The sequence below is a fragment of the Saccopteryx leptura genome, chromosome 8 (genome assembly GCF_036850995.1).
Source record: "Saccopteryx leptura isolate mSacLep1 chromosome 8, mSacLep1_pri_phased_curated, whole genome shotgun sequence".
NCBI classification, from domain to species: domain Eukaryota; kingdom Metazoa; phylum Chordata; class Mammalia; order Chiroptera; family Emballonuridae; genus Saccopteryx; species Saccopteryx leptura.
The window spans coordinates 25,939,908-25,950,477 of NC_089510.1; positions in this window are offsets into that span (position 1 = coordinate 25,939,908).

A 10,570-nucleotide genomic window follows, 5' to 3' on the forward strand; every position below is an offset into this window, starting at 1 on the left:
AATTGAATCTAAAAACAATTTAAACAAACAGAACAGAAACTGACTAAAAAGTAGAACATTTTGATGGCTGCCAGATGGAAGGGGGGTTGGGTGATGGGTAAAAATAGGTGAAGGAAATAAAAAGTATATATTGGTTATTACAGAATAGTCAAGGAGATGTAAAGTACAGAAATTTATTGTCCCTAATATTTCAATAACTATGTATGGTGTCAGAAAGATACTAGATTTATTGAAATGATCACATAGTTATGTGATATCTAATCACTAAGTTGTACACTGAAACTATTATAATATTGTATGTTAACTGTAACTGAAAGATAAAATTATTTTAAAAATTAATGAATTCTGTTTTACTGTTTTCAAAGGAAAAATCAATAGTTTGGTTTTTTTTTTTTGTTTTTTTTGTTTTGTTTTGTTTTTTTACCACATCTCTTCTCCTATTTCTTCTATCAAAGGGAAGATAGCTTGTTTTTTTTAATAGTTTTGCTGTTTCTTCTAATATCTGCTTTTATATTTTTAAATTATATGCTTAGATATATTATAATAGGTTAGAATTTTATCTTACAACATTATTTTAACTACTCCATTTCCTTAACAAACATCAATAATATTAATTAAATCAACATAGAGATTATATAATCTCTGTACTATTGGAATTACTATTCTCCAGTTATTTACTTTGTTATATATAGTTGAATATCTCTTGTAGATGATAATTGTTTCATTTTTACATGCCTATTTTTGTACATCTTTTATTTTTTCTAAATTTTCTATCAAATTTATTATTTACCAATTCTTAATTTATTGGAAATTCCTAAATATCTGAAATACTCTATGATGTTTTCACCTTTTTTTTTTTGCTACAGGGGAGAGAGAGGATAGTCAGGGATAGACAGACAGGGAGGGAGAGAGATGAGAAGCATCAATGCATAGTTGCAGCACCTTAATTGTTTATTGATTGTTTTCTCATGTGTGCCTTGACCCAAGGCTCCAGTCAAGTCAGTGACCTCTTGCTCAAGCAAGCAACCTTGAGCTCAAGCCAGCAACCTTGGGCTTAAGCCAGTAACCACAGGGTCATGGCTGTGATTCCATGTTCAAGCCAGTAACCTTATGCTCAAGCTGGTGAGCCCATGCTCAAGCCAGTGACTTCAGGGTTTCAAACCTGGCTCCTCAGCCTCCCAGACCTATGCTCTATCTACTGTATCACTGCCTGGTCAGGCTATCTTTTATTTTATAATAGCTCCTTCCTAGAGCACTCTATTCTACTAATTTAATATAAAGTAAATATTTTCTAGATGGCTAAAACATCATCATACTTAAACTTTCTTTCTCAGCTCTCTTGGGTTTAATATGTTATTTAATTGATGATGTATTTCCCCATTTCTGAGTTTGCTCCACTGTTCTATTGAAAAATAACATGAACTAAATCCTATATAGTGTACAAGTTGTAACTTTAGAGTCTTAGCAGATTAAAAATATATCATCACTCTTAACTTATATTTCATATATAATTTTATTGGTCTTGAGATTTAAGCCATTTTACTTTAGGTTTTCAAAGATATGTCTTTGTGTATCCTAGCAACAAGTACTTTTGCTATTGATCTTTTCTTATGCCATTCTTATCCCATTTTTGTGTGTTTGGCTTAATTTTTTTTCATTGGTTGAATTATCTTTATTTTCCTAAAATTCCTACAGACAGATGATGTCTAAACTTTTTGTTCTCTATCATTTTTTAAATCTCTTATGGATTTGATACTTTGATTCTATTTAGAAAATTTTCTTAAGTTTCTCTTTTAATATGCCTATTTTTAACATATCAATTATAGTTCAATTTAAAAAAATAAAGTTTTTCTTGTTCTGTGAGAGCTTTTTTTCATAGCATCTGACATATTTCTGAGAATATCAAGTGGAAAAAGTAGAGGTCTTTGTATAGTCTATCTCAGGCATGGCCAACAGTTTTTGCCTCTGGGCCAGATTAGAAAGAAAACTTTTTTCACGGGCCGGACGAAATATTAAAATTAAAAAATGTTAAATTCAAAAACGATTCATTTAAGTAAACAGAACTTTATTATGTAATTTGTTTATGGATAAATGTGAGCAAAAAAAGTTTAATATACAATATTATTTTAATAAAAATATTTTTTAATAAAAATATAATTACATACTGTATAAATATCCAAACTGTATCACAATCAATCGAAACAATATTTGATTAATATATAGAATGAGCTTGAAGGGGTTATATCACAAATAAAACAATTATTTCATTTTACAAACAGCCTGGACACATTTTCAGTTATCAACTGCAGCTATTGTCTATGCAACAATGCCACTTGATTCAGCACACTTGACTACAAAAATAACGAATTGTTTGACCTTGGGTACGCACTGGCAAACTCCGTCAAAATGAATGTGGGTTTCACATCACCGCTAAATGTCAAACAGTTCATATCGAGTACAGATGAGTACAAAAGTTGTAAATCTTTATAACGAAATTTTTTGAAAAAAATAAAGAAGTATCGTGAATCCATTCAACCACTTATTGGAAGTTACCCCTAGATTAGTCACATGCGGAATTTTTTTCTGCGTATCACTATCTTCTTAAATATCTCTATTTCCAATAATCAAAGACGCTTCCACTTCTAAGTACCTGAGATTTTAAAGTAGCCGGCTGCATAAACTCATTACACAGCCAGATCCGGCCTGCTGGCTATATGTTGGCCATGCCTTGTCTATCTTCTATTTTTTCAAGGTGTTTTTTTTATATAGTTTATTTTTGTTACTCTATCAAATACTAATGATAATGCCCATATTTTATTGGCATTTAATATACCCTTGCTCTATAATGACTTTCTACAGTAAACACCTACAAATGTTTTGCTTGTGGACATTATCTGTTCTTAGTCTATGTACAGGAAGACTGAGTTGAAATGCCAGGAAATTTCATGCCTCAGAGAACATCTACCAAACAATGAAAGATGGTGGATAAATACCTCAGCATTTTTGCTCTTGGGTAGAACAACTCGTATTTTAAAATTTCCCAAAGATCCCCAACAAGAATAAGACAAAATTGTTGATGATCAGAATCTGTTCATGAACCCAATCAATATAGTCTTGTTCCCTTCATTTACTCATTTCTCCATTCCAGTATCAGTATCTCCTATTATCACCTCCTAAATAAGTTAGTTGTACTCAAATCTCTGTCTCAAATTTGCTTCAGGGAGAACCAAAATTAGACATTCTGTATTGTAGGATTTTTGCCTAAATGTCAAGTGGCTGTTGGTAGGCAATTTATACAAGTTGATGAGAATCTCTGTGAGCATAGAGACTTACTTTTAAGAGGTGGTGCTCAACTAGAGATGATTTTACTTCCCAGAGAACATTTAACCACACTTCATTGTCACCACTAGATGGGGAGCTACTGACATTTACTAAGTATAGGTTAGCAGGTCAACATTGTTACTAAATATCCTACAATATAGGTTTGCTCCCCCCACAGACACAAAAAGAAGTACCCTGTTCTAAATGACAATAGTGCTTCTGTTGAAAATTCCTGCTTTAGTATAATATGGCTAGATGTCAGTTACTTTACTGAGGTTTCACAAATCAATACCTTTAAAATTATTATAGAAATTGTTGAAATAAAAAAACAGAAAAATAATAAATAATAGGCAAATTTTTCTGTATTAGAAATATAAGCAAAATAATAACCACTAGCTATAATAATCAGGATAAAAAGAGAGATAATGCAAACTGACAGGTATTTCACAACCGGTCTTTTAGACATTAAAAAGATAATACGTGAGCATTACATAAAGCTTTATCCAAAATATTTTTGACTATTTAAATTAAATGGAAAATGTTCTTCTAAAAGTAAGTTACAAAAACTGACACATAAAAAAAACAGAAAATCTGAGTAGCTTTATTCATATTAAAGAAAGTGAATTTGCTATAAAATATGATCATATAAAGACAACTCCAGGCCCACATGATTACACTGGTGAATTCTCACAAGCATGTCTTGACTATATGTTATTCTTAGTACAGTGATTCATTATAAAACAGAGAATGAGGAAACACCCAACCTCATTATATGATACCAGAATGACCTGACATCAAAATCTAATAGACATTTAAAAATATATATATTGCAGACTGATTTCCTTCATGAATATGATGCAAAAACACATAACAAAATGTTAGCCAAAAAATTCCATGAAAAATTAAAAGTATAATAAATCATGAAGGTGAGGTTACTTTAACATTCAAAAATGAGTGTTCAATGTATGGAATCATGTAGTTCTTGTTTTTTTCTGATTTACTTATTTCACTCCTTATAATGTTATCAAGATCCCACCATTTTGCTGTAAATGATCTGATGTCATCATTTCTTATGGCTGAGTAGTATTCCATAGTGTATATGTGCCACATCTTCTTTATCCAGTCTTCTATTGAAGGGCTTTTTGGTTGTTTCCATGTCTTGGCCACTGTGAACAGTGCTGCAATGAACATGGGGCTACATGTGTCTTCACGTATCAATGTTTCTGAGGTTTTGGGGTATATACCCAGTAGAGGGATTGCTGGGTCATAAGGTAGTTCTATTTGCAGTTTTTTGAGGAACCACCATACTTTCCTCCATAATGGTTGTACTACTTTACAGTCCCACCAACAGTGAATGAGGGTTCCTTTTTCTCCACAGCCTCTCCAACATTTGCTATTACCCGTCTTGTTGATAATAGCTAATCTAACAGAGGTGAGGTGGTATCTCATTGTAGTTTTGATTTGCATTTCCCTAATAACTAATGAAGCTGAGCATCTTTTCATATATCTGTTGGCCATTTGTATCTCTTCCTGGGAGAAGTGTCTATTCATGTCCTCTTCCCATTTTTTTATTGGATTGTTTGTTTGTTTATTCCATACATTGGTGGAACATAAAAATGAGACTAAGAGACATGGACAAGAGTGTGGTGGTTACCAGGGGTGGGGGGAGGGAGGACAGGGGGAGAGTTAGGGGGAGGGGGAGGGGCACAGAGAACTAGATAGAGGGTGGCGAAGGACAATCTGACTTTGGGCGAGGGGTATGCAACATAATTTAATGACAAAATAACCTAGACATGTTTTCGTTGAATATATGTACCCTGATTTATTAATGTCATCCCATTACCATTAATAAAAATTTATTTAAAAAAATAAATAAATAAAAATAAAGCATTGGTTTAAAAAAAATGAGTGTTCATAAAGGCATACTATTAGGAAACTAAAGGGGAAAAATTGTAAGGTCATTGGAATAAATTTAGAAAAAAATTGTCAAAATCCAATATCTATCCATGATAAAAAAAAACAAACCTTAGAGTATTAAGAATAGATAAAAGATTTCTTCAATTGGTAAAGCGCAAACATGAAAAATATACAGGCAACATCATAATTAAAAGTGAAATGCTCAATAATTCTCCTCCCCTCCTATGATCAGGAGAAAAGCAAGTGTCTGTTCTCACCATTTCTATTCAATATTGGCCTTAATCCTTTAAGCAGTACAATTAAGAAAGAAGAAGTTAAAGGCAGACATAATAAAAACTAAGAAGAAAAGAGAGACAACAGAACTCTCCTTTTTATATATAGAAATCGTTTAAGAGGTAAATCTTAAGGAATTAACAAACTACCAAAAAGTAAATTTAACACGATCTCAAGGTATATGGTCATTATAAAAAATAAAATTGTATTATTTTTCAGTATCTAAAAATTGTCAAACCCCATTTGGAAGAATTCTGGCAGATTCCTTTAAAACCATTTTTTAAATGATAATTAAAACAAACCATTCAAACTAACAAAAAATTGATATCCCATATCACAATAATTCAACTCATAGGTCTTTTCTCAAATAATTTAAAACATATAGTCTCAAAAAGATTTTTACAAAAATGTTCCTCACACTTTTATTCAAAATAACCCAAACTGAAAAACACTCCAAGTGTTCATCAACAGGAAAATACCTAAACAAATGTAATATATTTATACAATAAAATATTATCACCCATAAAAGAGTCCGACCTTTGGTAGCACAGTGGGTAAAGCATTCGACCTGGAATGCTGAGGTCTCATTTGGAAAACTTGGGCTTGCCCAGTCAAGGCACATATAGAAAGCAACTACTATGAGTTGATGCTTTCTGCTCCTCCCTCATCCCTTCTCTCTCTCTCTCTCTCTCTCTCTCTCTCTCTCTCTCTAAAAATCAATAAATTAAAATATTTAAAAGAAACATATAAAGAAGAACAAACAACTACTGGTACATGCAACAAATGGGATCAATATCAAAAATATTGTGCTAAGAGCTTTACTAACTAAAACTGTGTAGTACTAGCACATGAATAGAAGAGCAGATCACTGGACTAAAGGTCCATAAATTGATGCAAATACATGTAGAAATGTATCAAATATTATATTATAAAGGTGGCACTTCAAATTAATATGGCAAAGAAAGACATTTTAATAAATGACGCAGGGACAATTGGTTAGTCATTTGGAAAAAGATAAAATTAAATCCATACTTCACCACCATCCTCAAGAACTTAATTCCAAATAGATCATCAATTTCATATAAAAAAAAGAAAGAGAGAAATAGAGCCATACGAATACTAAAAGAAAACATATATGAATTTTCCCTTAGTTTTGGTGTCAGAAAAAAAATTTATTCTAACTGTATGTCAAAGGAGAAAGACAAAAAACTATTACTGATAACTTTACCTAAAAATACCAGCAAAATTTACAGCCCCCCAAATTTACCATAAACAAAGTAAAAAAACAACCGACAAACTTAAATGTATATATTACAAATATAATATACTACAGATGAAGGGTTAGTGTTCCTAAGATGTAAACAAGTCATAAATTAGAGACATTGGACTCAAAACTCAATATAAAGTTAAAAAACCCACAAAAACAATTGTATACAAAAACACTTACATTATTTGTAAATATATTTATCCTTACTCATAATTAGAGAATTATGAATTAAAACCTCATTAAGATAAGATTTCTCATTTATCAGATTACTGAAAGTGAAAAAGGACATTACATTTTAACAGCAAGGCTACGGGACACCTGGCACACTCAGACATTGCTGCTGGGAAGGCAAGCAATAGGACCCGTCTGCAGGGAACTGTCTAACAAACTAACACTATTACATGTACACTTACCTTTTGACCTGAAATCTCCGTGTCTAGGGATTTCCAATTATTACATACACCTTCAACAAGAAAAAATACTTATGCATGTGGCTATTCATTGCAACATTATTTATAATTGTAAACGTTTAGGGAAAATCCAAATGTCCATACCTTAATGAAAGGTTGAATAAGTTATAAAATCCACAGAATGAAGTATTATATATCTGTAAAAAGACTGAGGAAGATCTCTATACGCAAATATGGAGTGCTATCTAACATATAGTGTTAAATGAGAAAGCAAAGTACAAATTTTTTGAATAATGTAGTAACTTTCATATAAGAAGGAGAGGAGAAATAAAGAAAATACATGTTTATCTGTTCATTAATGAAAAAGAAAAAAAAAAAAGACAAGAAGCAATTTACCCAATAGATCACCTGTAAGGTGTAATGAAAACTGTGTAGAAAAATTGGGGAATGCTAACAGAGTGAGATTATCTTTTCCGCACTTAAGCAGAAGTAATTAATAATCACAGTTTTCTATACAAAGTATAATACCAAGCTAATAATTAAATGTTTTTTCTCTTTACATCTTCCAATATATTAAAACATATTCAAATCTCTAAATTTTTTTTATCTTCTCTTACCTAAATCCTCATATGTCCCTTTGACTTTACTATAATATTTATATTTATATTTTAGAATTTTTTTTAAAATTTGTGTTTTTTTAATTGAGTTAATTGAGTTAACACTGGCTAATAAGAGTATATAGGTTTCAGGTGTACAATTCTATAATACACCATCTGTATACTGTATTGTGACACACCCCGAGTCATTTATCCCCCACATACTCTCTTTTACTACTGTTAGATTCAGGGAGTACTGGGGCTGCCAAAGAGTGTAACTATTGAAGGAACAGTAAATGCTGATATGGCTCCTGTGAGGCTGGGAACAAAGAAGGTCAGAGACCCTTATCAGAAGTTTAGGTTTGAAATTCGCCACTAAACTAAAACCGGCCCCTGATGCTATGCCGGCCCCTGTTGCTATGCTGCGTGTGACCTCCCTAGCCAATAGCTAAACTGCCACATCTGCTTCTGTACTATGCTTGCTCACTTAGGATATATAAGGGCCTGGCTGTAAGCTCCAGGTGAGGCTCCCATTTGCAGCTCCTTGTGGGCAAGGTGTCTCTGGACATCTCGGGAGTTCGCCCCTGCACAGGTTAAACTGGCCAATAAAGTAACATCTTAACTCCTGAAAGTCTCTGACATTTGTTCTCATACCCGGTGGATGCTACAACTACCCCACCCCACTCTCTCTCTGATGATGACCATACTGTTGTCTTGGTCTATGAGGTCGTTTTGTTTTCAAAATTGTCTCACCTTTTTGACCCAACCCCATAACAACTCTCCCCTGACAACTCTCAGTCTGTTCTCTATATATGAGTCTATTTCTATGTTGTTTGTTAGTTTTGTTCATTAGATTCCACATATGAGTGAAATCATACAGTATTTGTCTTTCTCTGACTGGCTTGTTTCACTTAGCATAATGTTCTCTAGATCTAACCATGCTGTCACAAATGGTAAGATTTCCTTTTATTTTTTTCCTTAAGTGAGAAGCAGAGAGGCAGAGTGACAAACTCCCACATGTGCCCTGACCAAGATCCACCCAGCAAGCTCCCTATCAGGTGATGTTCTGCCCATCTGGGGTGTTGCTCCATTGCTCAGCAACGGAGCTTATTTTAATGCTTGAGGTGAGGCCATGGAGCCATCCTCAGTGCCAGGGGCCAACTTGCTCCAACTGAGCCATAGCTGTGGAAAGGGAATAAGGAAGAGAGAAATAGAGAGATTGAGAGGAAAGGGGGAGAGGTGGAGAAACAGATGGTCACTTCTCTTGTGTGCCCTGACCAGAAATTAAACCTGGGACATCCACATGCCAGAAAAATGCTCTACCACTGAGCCAACAGGCGAGGACTTCCCTTTTTTTTGGAGGCTGAGCAGTATTATGTAAATGTAACACAGCATTTTTTTGTGTGTTTTGTAATTTTTTTTTTCTGTATTTTTCTGAAGCCGGAAACGGGGAGAGACAGTCAGACAGACTCCCGCATGCGCCCGACCGGGATCCACCCGGCACGCCCACCAGGGGGCGACGCTCTGCCCACCAGAGGGCGATGCTCTGCCCCTCTGGGGGGTCGCTCTGTTGCGACCAGAGCCACTCTAGCGCCTGGGGCAGAGGCCAAGGAGCCATCCCTAGCGCCCGGGCCATCTTTGCTCCAGTGGAGCCTTGGCTGCGGGAGGGGAAGAGAGAGACAGAGAGGAAGAAGAGGGGGAGGGGTGGAGAAGCAGATGGGCACTTCTCCTGTGTGCCCTGGCCGGGAATCGAACCCGGGACTTCTGCATGCCAGGCCGACGCTCTACCACTGAGCCAACCGGCCAGGGTTTTTGTGTGTTTTGGTTGCTGTTGTTTTATTTAATTTATTGATTTTAGAGAGAGAGAAATGGAGAGGGACAGAGGCAGAGAAGCATCAATTCATTGTTTCACTTATTTATCCATTCATTGTTTGATTCTTGTATGTGCCCTGACTGAGAATCAAACCGGCAACCTTGGTATGAGAGGACTATGCTTTTACTAATTGAGCAATTGGTCAGGGCCTGTACCACAGCTTTTTTTAATCATTCACTTATTGATGGGCACTTGGGCTACTTCCAAATCTTGCTGTTGCAAATAATGCTGCAATCAACAAAGGGTGTGTATATATTTTTCAAATTAGTGTTTTCCTCCTCTTCAAATGTAGGCCCAGAAGTGGAATTGCTCATTAATAAGGCAGTTCCATTTTTAGTTTTTTGAGGTAACTCTATACTACTACCTAGGAGTTGAATTTTGTTTGTTGTTACTTTTCGAGTTCTTTTAGGAGTAAAGTTAGATTGCTAATTTAAGATTTTTCTCATTTGTTGATATAGGCTTGTAATGCTATAAAATTTCTTCTTAGGAATGTTTTTTTTTAATTTTTATTAATGTTAATGGGGTGACATCAATAAATCAGGGTACATATATTCAAAAAAAACATGTCCAGATTATCTTGTCATTCACTTATGTTGCATACCCATCACCCAAAGTCAGATTGTCCTCCGTCAACTTTTATCTAGTTTTCTTTGTGCCCCTCTCCTCCTTCCCTCCCGCGCCCTCCCCTCCCCACCACCCCCCATAAACACCACACTCTTGTCCATATCTCTTAGTCTCCTTTTTATGTCCCACCAATATATGGAATCATGGAGTTCTTGGTTTCTTTCTAATTTACTAATTTCACTCCGTAAAATGTTATCAAGATTCCACCATTTTGTTGTAAATGATCCGATGTCATCATTTCTTATGGCTGAGTAGTATTCCATAGTGTATATGTGCCACATCTTCTTTA